A 15,962-nucleotide genomic window follows, 5' to 3' on the forward strand; every position below is an offset into this window, starting at 1 on the left:
CTAGGGACCATAGTGGGAGATTGTTACATTATTCTTTTCTAATCCTATTTGTGTTTTAATTTGCTAAGTCTGTAATGAGGTGCATGCCTTGAATAGATTCAAGATCTTTCACATTGCTTTTGACTTTGTTTAATATAATAGATTTTACAGTTCGCATTAAATACCCAGGTGCTACGGTCAGTATTATCTCTTTATTTCCTCAACTAGAGTGAATAAAATTACACTGTGAAAGTAATTGTGTACATGTTTCCTTGTTTATTGTAATGGTTTATTTCCTATTATAATTCTTGATTCAAATTACATCTAGTTCTCCAAAAGTCAATTCCCCATGGGCTCCTACTTCCCCTTTCCATGTGACTCTTACTCTCTGAAGAGAATGAAGGCTTGGCTGACATTTGATTAGTTGAACAATAACAAAACAAGTTTTCTCATCTAAGTTATGATGCTTTGATGAGTTGGAAAGGAAGAAAGCGAGGAAGGAAGGGAGGGAGGAGAGGAGAGAGGGAAGGGGGAAGGGAGAGAGGGAAAGAGAAGGAAGGGAAGGTGCTGTGTCACCAAATGCTTGCTATTTTATGCGCCGTGTTCAGCTGAACCGAACCATCGCTAATCAGAGCTGCTACATCTCCCAACCCCACGGTGTGTCATTTGCAGTCCATAACTGTGTTATAGCCAATTATAGCTAAATTCTCTGTTCTGTATGCACAATCAAAGGGTGTCTGGAATGCATTTTGCTATTTTCTGAATCCTATTATTGCAGACATGTTTATTACATTCAGAAGATGGCTTTCTGAAATTACACTGGAATTGTACCACCCACCTGCCATTTACAAACAAAGGGACCTAAACATTTCTTAACAAGGAGAAAGTTCATTTAGCTCTTTCCTGGTAACTCTCCTTGTGTTATTTCCTCCCGTAACCATTTTTTGCAAAATTTGTTGCCCCAGCCTCTATGTATTTGTAAAAATATCTAAGCTCGCCAGTCGCTGTTTATTTTTAAATTAATCATAACACAGCAGGTCAAAAAAGGAGTTGGAAATTGGCTGGGGGTGCCTGTGGTAGGTGCTTGTTGCAGTTTTCTCTATGAAATTCCCCTCGGACTATGTACAAAAGGATTGTAAAATGGATCCTAAATTATAAGTATTCCATAGCCCTGAAATAACTCCTTTAGGCTGCCGTCAAAGAAAAAAAATTCAAGTTCTGTCTTTAAATTTCATTGGGGGCCATTTTAAGAGCAAAGTGAATGATGTTAGAAAGACACATGATATCTATTTGAAAACATAGCACCTCATCATTAATTATTAAGGGGAAACGAAGTGTTTCTAAACCAAATGCTTTGCTTTTCCCCTCTACTGAAGTTTATACTCTTAAATTCCGCACCCCCCCCCCCCCATACACATACACATACACATACCCAAGCTTACTTTATTACTGGTATTTGCCTCGCAGAGCCAGGGGATATTACTACCTTTTTATTTGCTATTTTTACAGGACACAACAAAAGTGCTTTTAAAATATATAACCACTTAATTCAAGTCAAGCTTCTTCAATACTCCTTTCATTCAAGCCCTTTCTAATTTGTTTTCCTCCAGCCAGGAGCCTGGAGAAGACACTGTGATTTATGTTTTCATTTATTTATTTTATTTGGGCTTTTCATTTAAGAAAAGAAATTCTGCACAGCCCCTACCATCCTCAATTCCGCATCATCTGCCCACTCTGCCCCTTTGTATTTGGACCATTAAGAATTTCTCAAGGCTGGACTTTGGAGTCTTAAACAGATTTCTTTGGGGCTTTGACCATGATCTGGAGAAGGCGTGTCTTGGGATGCTTCTGGGTACACCAAGGGTCAGGAGCTTTTTTACACCACTCAGGGGGGTAAATTCAGGGAGGAATTCTGCCTTTCCCCAGGGATGAAAAATGCTTTGCTATGGAGCTTACATTTTCACAAAGACTAAAAGTGTGTGCCTTGGCAGCAAGAAAGATATCACTGTTCAAATCAATATGTTGTTTTTGTATGGGGGCTGGGGATGGGGTGGAGGAAATTGCTACATGGCATTTAAGAGCTCGGGCTCAACAGTTTAGCCATGAGTCTTGGTTCCACTTCCTACCCAGAAGCCTTGAGTGAGTTACTCCTCCTCTCTACACCGATTCATTGATCCAACCAGTAGTTGGCAAATACTTAGTAGGTAACTACCATAGGCCAGGCACTGAGTTAGGCACAGTGGGTAACAGGTAACAACACAGATGTGTTTTTTTTTAATTTTATTTTTTATAAACATATAATATATTTTTATCCCCAGGGGTACAGGTCTGTGAATCGCCAGGTTTACACACTTCACAGCACTCACCATAGCACATACCCTCCTCAATGTCCATAACCCCACTCCCCCCTTCCCCACCCCCCTCCCCCCACAGATGTGGTTCTTACCCATATGAATCTAGTGGGGCTGACAGATAGACCAACATTTACAATAAAATGTGACGAGCATGATAATCGAGGAAGCTAGGGAAGCCTTCTGGAAAAAGTAATATGCAGGTGAAAGGGAATCAGTATCCTCCCATGTAAAATAGGAGGTCATATACCTGCCTCATGGGGGCGCGATGAGAAAAAGGGTGGTAATGTCCAACAGGGCTTTGTGTTGCTCCTCACATAAAGCCGAAGGTTGGTTCAAAAAAAAGAAAAAAAAATCAGAAAGTGATTATTGTCATTATTGCTAAGAATCATCCCAGGATTCCCCCCAAAATTAATATTAAAGAACCACATTTCACTATTTTTTTTTTTTTAAAGGAGGCTCCATTTACAGTGTGGAGCCCATTGTGAGGCTTGAACTCATGACCCTGTGATCAAGACCCGAGCTGAGACCAAGAGTGGGACGCTTAACCGACTAAACCACTCAGGTGCCCCCACATTTCACCTTTAAAAAGACACAAACTTTACCCTGTAGCTCCCGTTCTTCACAGAAAGAACTAAACACTAATGTTGTCTGTAGAACATGAAAGTAAATTTGAAGATAAATGAACTAAACTTAATAGACTCTCTCAAATAAACATCATCAGCAATTGAGTCTTTATCAAACACCAACTTCTCTAGGGCAGAGAGGATCTGGCAACTCAGTTCCACCCACCTCAAAAGGGCACTCATCCTCCCCACGGAGTCTCGGACATTCCTAGCAGAATAATGCTCCTCCAAAAGGTTCTTACCAGTTTAAAAGGTGATAACATTTACTTTCATTTGAAGATAGCCAGGAAGCACTTTTAGACAAACATTTACACACTGGGAATCGTATTTGCTCGTTATAGTCGCAGGAATGCACTTGAACAGAGACCAACTTTGGCTCTGCTTAACCATAAGAGATCATGGTTCATTCCAGAAGGTGCTATGTCTTGGTGGATGCACTGTGGGTTATGGAGTTCTCCAATACAATTCCTGAAGATCTATCAAGCATTAATGCACATGATCTTTGATTACATATACAAATGTCACACATATTTGGGGAAAATCATCTGTTAGTTGAGCTGCACCAGAATTCATCTTAGGGGAGAGAACCATCATCATTTTAGCAAGTACTTATATGGACCATTTGCTCGCCTTTGGATTGGGTCCAAGACAGTGGTCAATTGCTCTGCCTAGTAGCACAGGAGGGATTTTGAGGTTCTGGGTACAGCCTGAGAATCAGAGAGAGAGGAGTATTTTGAGGGAGAAGGGCAGAGCAGCTGCTGGGAGATGTTTAGGAGGAAAGTTGGCCTTGCCCTTTATGTGGATGTGAATTCTTAGTTAGCAGTTAGTTATCTGCCAAGCTGGACTGCTAGGTAACATTGGTTATGTGCAAGTGTGCACACACAGACACACACACACGCACACAAGTGCAACTGGCAGCATAGGTCCATATACAGTGCATTCAATGAGTAGGAATTGGAGGCCTCCAGGAAACTGGGTATGTCCAAGTGGTCACAGGGTCGAAAAGAGAGAGCAGCCTTGAGGTCCAAGACAGGTCTTGAGGTCAGCAGGGACAAGGTATTGGAGGAAAAGACCTATGAGAACATGAGGCCCTAGAAAGTCACAGAAATCATGGACAAGGCACATGGACAAGAGGATCTGACCTGTTCTTACTCCACCCGGGCTATATGTCTACACGTAAACTATAAGAAGCCTTCAGTCCTTCTTTCATTGGAAATTCTTACTAAGTCAAGGTGACCTGAAAATCTAAGCAGCTGTAGTAGATGAGCCTCCTTTTAGGTTTTGGAGTACCTGACAGTTGAAAAGACCATGTGGAGCTACTTTTTCAGAGTTTTCAGAGATGCCAGCAATGGCCCTTTTGCTTTCCAACAGCACTATCCCTTTAAGTAGGAGAGCCCTGTCATCAACGAATGGTTGCCGATCTAATGACTAATTGATGGCAAAGAGTCTCTAATGATCTAATAGCTCATTAGGGTTGACTGAGCCAGCAGGGGTCTTCAAAAATGTTTTTTCTTCCACTCTGAGGTTTTGTGAGCTTTCCTGTACATATATCAGGCAGCCGCCCAGGTTATTAAACCTACAAATGAGAAACCACAGCAAGAGCAGGATGGACCTTGACAAATATAACCTGGGAGTCTAAGGCAAATACGAAACCCACATGACAGAGATATATGACACTGCCCAAACCATATGATGGGAAGCTAGAGTGAGACATGCTGGGAATGAAATGTGTTCCCACTAGGTAATATCTGATGCTAAGAATTTAGTTGTCACCAGGATAGTGTGGAACAGCTTCATAGTGGGTACATTTGCCATTCATTCATCATTTAATAAATTGTTTATTAAATGCTTATTACCCATACATGGTCTATATAAATAATCTATACACATTTTATCAATTTATACAGTTGCTATGCCCTTTCACAAATGAGAAAATTAAGCAACTAGCAAGCTAGGATGCACGAAAGAGTCACACAACGTGTTTTATCTATTTACGACAGGTAAGGAATAGATCTCCTTGCAGAATTGCCACATTTTTGTTTCTTACCGCATCGTCCCTTGGCAGGGTTGAAACAACTCAAGCATCTTATTTCTTGGAAAATATGTCTCTAAAGATACAAGGAATGGTGATAACTGTCAGTATCCATTTAATAAGAAATAGCCAGTTCTGATAGCGTGAAAAATTAAAGTCTTCAAGTAAACCTCAGGCAACAGGGACGAAGAATTCTCACTCAGCTCTTCTTTTCCAGCACGGAGCTCTCTGCTCCTGGGCCATCACTGGGACGCTCCAAGGATGGATGAGTTCCTTTCCTGGCATCAGCCCCCAACCACTGATGAAGCTGGGACTGCCGAGAAACATGAAGAGAGATGAGAAGAGAATACCCGGAATACTGACCTTGTGGCTCAGAAGTGTCTCGAGTTAAATTTGAGAAGACACTGCCATATTTTTGCCTCGCACAACAAACCCAATTTTTATTTAACGGAACTAAAATTTTAACTGAAAACAATCATCAGGAAAGCAACCAGGTCAAGAACACAGGCAAAGAGCAGAGCCTGAAAGAGAGCTATGCCCATACGTTTGGCCGAGATAATTATTCCCCGGCTCCATCGGCCAGAGTCAAGGGCCCCTCCCGGGGGCATTCACTCCCTGGCCCTTCTTCGGGCCCCTGCTGGCCAAATGGAGCCCCCCTGGTGGAGATGCTTGCTGAAGAAGGCGTAAGACAAATACCGCGTGATATGAGCAGGGCTTTGAAAGCATCTGCTACATCTGCTTTTTTTTTCTAGAAGAATGACCAGAACAGCCCCCAAGCCCACATCTGTTCATGAATATAAAGAACAGGAACATATTTTTACCTTAGCAGTGTGTAGTTGATACACCGTCCCCAGGACCACAAGAGTATATAATACTAGCATAAACATCCTGAAATATGTCAAGATATGGAGAGGCAGCTGTTCATGCCTCTTCTAAAGAATTCTGGCAATGTTGGTTGACCTCTATTATAGAACTGGCATATATTAGCTGAAATAATACTTTAACAGTTTTTTAGTACCCAACTATATGTTCTGTTATAAGGAATAGCAAATGTTTAATCATAAATATTTTAATGGCTTTGGGGATTCATGGTATTCAATGACCGTGTTAAATGATAATAATCACATCTGGTTTATTACTATAGTAATTCAGCAGCTTCTCTTGAGCAGCCATTTTTTATTATATGTGCTGTGCTACTGTCATGGTCATTTATAGCAGTAATATTTTAAAGTGGCTCATTTGTTTGTTTAAGGACAGTTTCACAATCTATTTCTGTATTAATATACATTTTGCACTATTATTGCCAAGCTGCCACTGGAAAATTGATCCCAGCCCGTTACGACTGGAGAGGCCAGGACAGACCCGAGCAGAAATGGAGCGGGGGCGACCGGACCGGGCTGTCCCAGTGCCCCCTGGGGTGGTGTCCACGGCTCCAGAGGCTTACTCGGAATGAAGGTGTGCACCCAGAAAGAGTTAAGGAATAATAAATACAAAGGGAGAACCCGCGACTTGGGGAGGCATTTCAAGCAAAATACCATCCGGAGGCAAACGCATTTGGGAAGAGATGCATGGTCTGCAAGGCCCGAGGCGGTCATCAGGCCTTGGCAGGCATCTCCGTTTCCATCACAGAGTAACAGCAAGGACGCGAGGAGTGAAACAACGTGAACTCGCAAGGGAGATTCAAGGGCAGATCAAGGTTACCCACTGGGTGGCTTCAACACTGACGACAATTTCAGATCTGCTTGAAGTGGGCCTTAGTAGTGACTTGCACAGGAAGGGCAAGCCGTGCCCCCATCCCGGCACCTTCATTCCAGGGGTTTGGAGCAGCAGGGGTGACACCGACCTCGTGTGCAGCGCCTGCGGCTTTGACCCCGGATGACGTCACAAGGTGTTGCTTGGGATGGGGTACATACTAGCCTGAAATCATATACTGCTGTCTAATAGGGAGGGGAGAGGGAAGGGGTTCTTAATAACCCAGGAGAGTTAATTTTCTGTAACATTCTGCTGAACCAGGTTGAGGAAATTCAGAGGAGCCCGGAGAAAACTGCCAGGCTCCTGCTCAGCTTCCTCTTGGCTGGATCCTGATTGGTTGGGTGACAGAGGGCAAATGGCTTTTACGGCTATGAATGATGTATGACCGTAAAATGGTCTGTAACCAGAAGTACTAACTGACATGCCTGCTGATTTAACGGACACCCAGGGTTATGTTTGCACAGAGACGCTTAAATAAACACGTGCTAGGTTTGAGTCCGTTTACTAAGCAATCACTTCGCTCGCGCTTCTTTTCCATTTTATTTAGTTCATAAAAACGGGGAGAGTAAAACCACGGTGCCCTTTTTCATAGTAATGAAGATTTAGTCATCGCAGCGGCACCTCCTCTTTCTTCCTCTCCTGGGGACTTCTGGCCCCCTTTCCTCTTTCTACCTGCAGGGGGAGCTGCCGCAGCCTTGCGGAAGCTCGGGAAGGGGCGGGAAAGGTCGGCTCGCGCTGCCGCTTTAAGGAGCTGTCCTTTGGGAACGGAGGCGATGTTGTCTGGTTGCTTTTGCATTGCGTGAGTGAGAAGAAAGCCCCGAGGTCCCTGTTCGATCGGTGGAATGGGGAGATTTCTGTTCCGCCACCAATCAGCAAAGGCACCAAACACGGGAAAGATGCTCTTCCCGTGATGGTCCTCGAACTGAAAAATAATCTCATGAGCTTGTATGAATAAATTCTCTCAAATAGGTAAGAAATCTGTAAGATATCATACAGGAATTCTTCACTCTATGTGTGGAAAATTTCCCAGAAGATCCGTATGACTTTATATTCCAAGCTAAATCAGGAATGGCAAATCAATCCCCAATTTGTCCTCCCTGGATCTCAACTGGGCTTTATAATCTCTTTCACAGCATTCTTCAAGAGTGCATTTCATAATGTCTAAGTGTATTTTTACCCATCTTTTGATTATCCATGTCTAAAGGTATCAGCATTTAACTAAAAAATGTAGCTGATCTCTATTCTCCAGCTTGATAGAGGTTTTTTCCAATCCTTCCATGTGACCTGTTCTTCCCATCTGGTCCTGTAGGCATTGGGGTTTACTGTCCATGGAGGTTTTTTGTTTTTTTTATGTAGTATTTTTTAAAATTTTCTAAACCCATGTTCCCCTGAACACTTTTTGTCATGAAAGATCATTTTCTTTTCTTATTGAGATAAAATTGTTATATAACATTGTATAAGATTAAGGTATATAGCATGTTGATTTGATACATTTATCTATTGTAATATGATTACTGCTGAGGCATTAGCTAACACCCCTATCAGGTCATATAATTATTATTTCTTTTTTGTGGTGAGAACAGTTACGATCTAGTCACTTAGCAACTTTAAAGTCTATAATACAGTGTTGTTAACTGTAATCACTTGGCTGTGGGTTCTATCTCCAGGACCTACTTACCTATCTACTAATTGCAAGTCTCTGAGCACTTTTGGTAAGATGAAATTCTCCTGCCCTTCTTTAATAAAAACTTCCATTCAATCAAAATTAAACCAAAGCAATGGGACAAAATATTGCTCTGTCTTTGAAGGGTTCACTTAGGAGCTAGTGCTACTCCATCTCTAGGGTTGACAGTCACTGTTCCAAAGAAAATTGCTCTAGTCTGATATTTCTGACCTGGTGGGACACCAGGACTCCTTAGTCACTCTAGTGTTCTCATGATAATTGAGATGACAGAGTCCTTGCTGGACAGTGAGCAATATGGACAAATACATTTGAAACTGGGTATCAGTAAACCTGCTGATTCAGTAAAATAAAGATATTGAAGAGTACAGGCCATGAAGGAGGAAGTAACACTAGAATTCTTTTTTTTTTTTTTAAGATTTTATTTATTTATTTGTCAGAGAGAGAGAGAGAGACAGCACAGGCAGACAGAGTGGCAGGCAGAGACAGAGAGAGAAGCAGGCTCCCTGCCGAGCAAGGAGCCCAATGTGGGACTTGATCCCAGGATGCTGGGATCATGACATGAGCCAAAGGCAGCCTCTTAACCAACTGAGACACCCAGGTGTCCCTAGAATTCTGATAGTATTGCACAGTGGACCAGATAGAAGAAAGGACTTAATTATCTAGTAGAAACTTTCAATCTTCATGTGCTATGTGAAATTGTAAGTTGATCGTACCTAGAGACACTGTTTCATGTTGGTAAGTCTGTTTATTAAATCGTATGGCAACATATTTATTTACAGTGAGAAATGGACTCTTGTGTGGGTGTAACTCTATGCGGACATGAGCAGTCCCGTCATCAGCGCACTGCACTGCTCTTCTTCCTTCTGTATATTTCTGTGGTTATGCAAAAGTACCACTGAATTCATCAGCTGGTGAACGGATGAATAAAATGTAGCACAGCCACACAATGGAGTATTATTTGTCAATAAAAAGAATGAAGTAACAATTCATGCTATCACATGGATGAACCTTTAAAACATTAGGCTTAGCGAAAGAAGCCAGTCAAAAAGAATACATAATCTATGATCCCATTTATATGAAATGTCCAGAACAGACAAATCCATAGAAACGGAAGGTATATTCATGGTTGCCTCAGGATGGAGAAAGAGATTGGAATTTGGGGAGTAAGAGGTAATTGCTAAAGGGTATGGGGTGTCTCTGGGAGCTGATGGAAGCATTCTAAAATTGATTGTGATGATCGCTACACAGATCTGTAAAAATACAAAGAACCATTGAATTATATACTTTAAATGGGTGAATTGAATTATATGTGAATGAAGCTGCTACCGAAATAAAAGGATGACTGCCATCATTTTGGATCATGATGCTCCCAGGTTGGTATTTTCACATATTTCTACTGACTTGAAAGGAGCATTCATGAATTTTCATACATGAGCATCTCATTCAAGGACATGTCCTTCTCACAGTACATGGCAGAAGTGTAAGAAACAAATAGAACCACTCAAGCATATTTAAAGCCTCTACCTGTATTGCCACCATTAACATTCTATTGACCAGCAAGTTGCATGGGCAAGCCCTAAAATTAATGGCAAGGGAATGTATATTCCACCTACTTTACAAGGAGGTATTGCCAATGTCAGGTTGCAAAGGGCGTGGATGTATAATCCTATTATCACAGGGAGGGGGTGGGGAACTAATAGAAAAATCTGCTACAGGTGATCACTTTCCTTGGGGTGGTAGTGAGGAGTATGACCCCCCCCACACAATGGAATGCTGGCAGACTTGGGTCTCCTGACCCTGATACACTGGGAAATCAGGTCTTCCTCTTCCACTGATTGTAGCTTTCCTCGTTTTCATTGTCTACCTTGACAAAAATGTTGAGATTTCTAAACTGTTGCCAAATAAATTGAATGGTGATTTTTGTTTTACAATGTGCAGAGTTTATTTCATTTACATTGATCCTTCTATTTTATCATATTTCCAACATTTATCATTTTCCTCTGGGAAGTTGGGGGATGTATTGGTAAGAGTTAGGTTTGGCCGAAAACAACAAAGACCCAAAATAACACTGTCTGAAGCAAAATAAAGATGTACGTCTCTCTCAGGGAAAATCCCAGGGAAGGCAGTTCAGGCTGGTGTAGGAGTTCTCCTTCACCCAGACTGCAAGTGTCCGTGCTCCTTCCAGGGAGTGACTCCTGCTGCCATGATCCAAGATGGTAGCCACCGCATCCACATTCCACAAAGCAGGATGGAGAAAGGGATCAGGAAAAAGGAGGCAAACGGCATGTACCAATCATGAGGAAATTCTCCAGAAGCTGTCATACGACACTCCTAAATATTTCATTTGCCAAAACTTTGCCTCACGGCCACACCCAGCTGCAGGGAGAGCTGGGGATTATAATCCCTATACCAGGCAGTCAGGTGCTCAGATAAGAATGGAGAGTTCTAAGAGAGAATGCATGTTGAGTGGACATGTAGCAACCTCTGCTACAGAGGACAATTGTCCCTGACCCTGCAGCCTCAGGACTACACAGGTGGTTCAGTGTTCACCATCTCTCATGAGGACTATTACCGTAGTTTCTTAGACGGCAGAGTTCTAGTGAGACATCATTGTCTAGTGTTTCTATCTGCAGACTCTGGAGTCATGCTGATAGGGTTCATATCCAAGTGGCCCCTTCTTAGTCACGATGTGAACCTTGGGCTAGTTTCTTCTCTGTATTTCAGCTTCTTTATCAGTAAAGTGATAACAGCAGTACCTACTTCATAGCGTACTTTTGAGGACTGAGTTAAAACACAAGCAGCTCTTATTATTAGCTGGTCTCTCTGCCTCCAGTCTCAGCCTTTCTTTCTACAGTGGAAATCTGATGCTCCCATTCCATTAAACCCCTGTCAAGTTCTCTGGGTGTGTACATATAAAGCCCCAGATCCTTGGCGTGGCCTGGAAATTCCTTCTTAATCGGGACTGTTGGCCTTACTTGGCTTGCCTTCGGCCTCCCTCACATGTAACCTGCGTTTGACCCTATCACACCCCTTAGTCTTGAGACAAAGAATGTCACATGCTTCCCATTCCTCTCCCTGGGTTTCCTCATCTCAAAGTCTCCCTTGCTCTCCCCCTTTCCTCCAGACACAGATAGCTGCTTCCTCTCCTGGCTCCAACATATTTCCTATATGTGATATGAAGTGATATGAGTGATAAGACTATTTATGGAAGTATATGTCTCCCCACCCTAGAACTTGGCCTCCTTATGCACAGGAACCTAGGGAATACATTCCAAGGCCTTAGGAAGATGAAGTAGGAGCTCAATATTCACTGAATAAGTGAATGAATTTATCCAATACTACATAAATATTTGCAGCAGGCAAGAGAATGAAAGACACAGTTGTTGCAAAGAATAGGGAGCTTAAAGTATACATCTCCCATGTTATACACTCCATAAAGGAAACAAACGTGCGAAAGCCATAAAATCCAACGCCAGCAATCACCTTCCAAATAGAAAGAGTACCTTAGAGTCATGTTTTCTTAATAACATATAGTGACACAGACTCAGGAATTACAAGGTTTGCAGAGCACGACGAGCTCCTCCTGACTAGCCACAGAAGGTGTGCAATTCAGGGACGACAACAATAACAGATGACCCCTGACTGAGCCTTACTTGGCACCCACACACATTATAGCGGTGCCTTACTTAACTCATAGCAACTAAGAACTAAATACTATGATTAGCACAATTTTATCAATGAGGAATTTGTTATGTGGAGAAGGTGAGTGATTGAGCTGTGTTGGGAACCCAAAAGAACATCAAATTACAACACAAAATACTAGTGAGACCAAGATACTATGGGGCAAAAGAAACTTTTCACCACATAGAGTAGTAATAGAAATGCTTGCAGTCAACCTCCCAAACAACAGGGCCAGGCTGTCACCCCCTCATTGCTCCAGCTCCGTTTTTTGGCCCATACTGGAAGGCCTGGGAAGCGGTATACTTAGTGGAAGGCTGTGGGGCCAGCTGACCTGAGGTCAAACCCTAGCTCCTCTACTAACTGTAAACTTGAACATGACACGTTCTTAGCCGGGTTTCCCGTCTGTGAAATAGAGCTTATAATGCTTTCCTCCAGAGATGTCATGAGAACGAAATTAAATAATACACATAAAAAGCCCAGAACATAATGAGCATTCTACAAATGGTGGCTTTCTCTTTCCTCTCTAAGGCAACGGGAAAAAACACAGAATGGCTATAAATTATCTAAAATAAACAAGACAGTCGCTCTAATTCAGCTATGATTAGTGCAAGAATCATAAGCCCAGGGTGTACATCTAAGAAAGGCAAAACCCATTGCTTTGCACACCATAGACTCTGGAATTTTGCTCTTTACCACAAATGGCAAATTTGTTCTATTGCAGGAGAACCAAATCCTACCCACTTTCTAAATATATGTAATTGCCAAGCATAAGAGATTAATCAACTAGAAAGGGAACTAACCTTGGAGCCAATTTGCTTAAAAACAAAAACAAAAACAAAACAAAACAAAACAAAACAAAACAAAACAAAAAACCAATGAGTTCCAGAAACCACTGTGCTGAAGCCAGCAGAAATTCCTGCATTTAACCTACCCATACCCTGGCTCTCCCCTAGTTAAGGCAAAGCCTCTGATTGGGCTTTTAAGAAGCTGGAGGGATCCATTGCTGGAAACAGATGGGAAGATTTTATCAACCAGATAAGAGGCCCGTGGGGGCATTAAACGCTGTCCCCATATTTCTAATGAGAAAGAAGCCAGTTAAGCTGCTCTAATTGAAGGTGATCAAAGTGCCTGTGCTTGCCTATCCCCCTAGTGGCCTATGCGGGTCCCTGTCCCACACGGCATTGACTCACATCCGCATGGCAAGCACGGGGGAACACGCAGCTTCCTTCCAAGTGTAGAAAAGTAAAGACCTGCATGTTCTGCAGAACCACCACCCTGTATTCCCAGTTCAAGTGCATTTAAAATCCAACCTGGAGTGAGGATTCCTTGTTTTACTAAACCTCCCCACACTTAAGGCTGCAAACCCCAAAATGTCCATAGGAAAGCTGGTTCAGGGTAAAGCCCCATGCACCAGACCCTCAGCACCTGCTTCCATGCGAACCCCGCTGAATATGAAAAGCAGTGCCTCGTTAGAGGGACAGGATGGGAGCTCCTACCAGCATCTAGCGCTCCACGGGCCTTTGTAACAGGCTTCGCAAGTACATGGGCACTCAGGACTCGGAACAACCTGGTGACACAGTATAAAAATCATCCTGATTCCACGAATGTGAAAGGGTTACAGTATCTGGCTGGAGGCTTGTCTTGGAATTTTTGCCTTGCCACTCACTGGCTGATCCTTTGGTGAGTTTCCTGGCCTCAGCCTCAGTTCCTCGTCTGTAAAATGGGAACACTATCCACATCAAAGAGACTTTGCAAGAACTAACTTCAGATGTTAGAGGGAAAGCACATAGCACAGTGACTAGCATCCAGTAGGCTACCAAAGATGATAGATTTAAGTATTACAGATTTGAGAAGGGAAGTAACAACCCAAGATTATGTGGGAAATGAGATGCACACCCCTGCCTGTCTGCCTCCAAAGCCAGACTGAAAAAGTAGTATGATGTTTGATACGTTCATAAGAATATTAGCTAGGAAGCAAAACAGCAAAATAAACAAGTGCTAATGAATCCACCACGCAGCTCAAGGTGTAGAATATTACCAACATTGGTGCACACACCTGTGCTCTGCGCTCCCCTCCCATACCAAACTGTGCTTACCGTTTGATTAAAAAAAATAATTTTACCATATATATGTTATATATATAATCCTAAATAAGATATTGTTTGGTTTTGCTTTTGAAGATTTTCCACATTATTATACCGCTCTAAGTAGCCTCCTGATCCTTGCTTTGTTCATGCAATATTATGTCACCCAAGACGGAGCCAGACTGATGAGGAGAACGAGTTTGGTTACTCTCGTTCCCATAGACTGTTCTACTCTATGTAAAGACCACCAGTTACCTATCCAGTCTTCTGTTGATGGACGTGTGGGCTGTTTTGTTTTGTTTTCACCCCTCATGTGTCTTCAAGTTCATATGTGAAGAGACTCTCCAGGTGTATGACGGGAGTGGAATTGCTGGGTTGTCAGGTATATATGGATGTTCAAATTGTTCCAAATTGTTTTCAAAGTGATAGTGTCAATTTAGACTCCCACTGGCCATGTATGAGAGGCCCCCCTTAGTCCTCAGCCTCCCCAACACTCATGTTTTCAGACTGACTGCTTAATTTTTGACAATCAGGAAGATGTACATTGTACCTCCCAGGTGTGTCTTCTCTTGTCTTTAGATTGGAAGAGCAGTAAGAATTTGTGAAGGATGGAATGAAAGGATGTCTCTGAAAATCCCACCATCCAACAAGAACTTGGTCTTCTAGGCTGTGAACACCCGAGATGGGTCTTACTCATTTTTTAACCATTCCCTCCTGGCTCCTTTAATGCCATGCCATGGTCAGCAAGTGCTCATGGATGCTCACGGAAATCACTGTCCTGAAAGAACAGCATCACAAGGGAGGCTCATCTTGGCCCTGCTGTCCGCAAGCAGGTCCAAGCGCAGAAACTTGGAAGGGGAGGAACTCAGCAAACTCAGCTAGCAAACGTCGGTCCCCTTCCATACTGCTCATTGCGGTAACTGCCGGTCCTTGCACACGTCGTCTCTGCTAGCCACTGCGCCAGAGACTTGGCAATCTGTAGCGCCCTTTCCTTGTGACGAACACCTGTGGGAGTTGGGATTATACCTGCTTGATAAATGAGGAAACTGAGGGCCGAGAAATGGATCCCTTGCCCAAGATCAAAAAGCTAATAACAGGCTGAGTTAGGATTCAAACAAATCCTGCCTGCCTCAAAGCCCACATTTCTTCATCATCATGAGATCCTGCCTCCCTCTCATGCCTCTCTTCTTCGCTGGTCCCTCCGAACACACATGATCTCTTCCTCCCACTTCCGTCTGGTCTTCTCCAGAGGAAGGGTCAGTGACGGCCTCTCTCAATGCAGCACAGATCCTCCGCTGGTGTTTTGGGCGTCGATGAGGGGATGCTCTCAGTAATGGTGAGGAGAATGAGGGTAAGACCTCCAGACACGAATGACTGCTGTCCTCCCAGAGACAGTGACACCGTGAACAAGGTCCCTGAGGAAGGTGATGCTTAACTCAAGGCACTGAGTAGAACTCTAATTTGTGCTACAGAAAGAGAAACCGCCAGCACACTGGGACAAGGGAGATACTGGGATTGGAGCACAAGGCACAAAGCACAGCTACGGGAGATCCCCAAACACATCAGGAACTCTCTCAGGCCACACACACGCACTCCCACTTTCAGGGGGATAAGGCGATCACACACTGTCAACAACCCAAGGCGGGGTGTGACAGGTGCAGAAGTTATGTGGTCAGGGTCTGGAAGAGCCCCTGGAGAAGGTGGCTCTGGACCTGGGCCCAGGGGGCTCTGGGTGGCCAGAGTGTGGGAGGGGGCATTCTGAGCTGAGGGAAA

This window comes from Lontra canadensis, unplaced genomic scaffold (assembly GCF_010015895.1).
Source record: "Lontra canadensis isolate GAN:19392208 unplaced genomic scaffold, GSC_riverotter_1.0 scaffold2, whole genome shotgun sequence".
NCBI lineage: Eukaryota > Metazoa > Chordata > Mammalia > Carnivora > Mustelidae > Lontra > Lontra canadensis.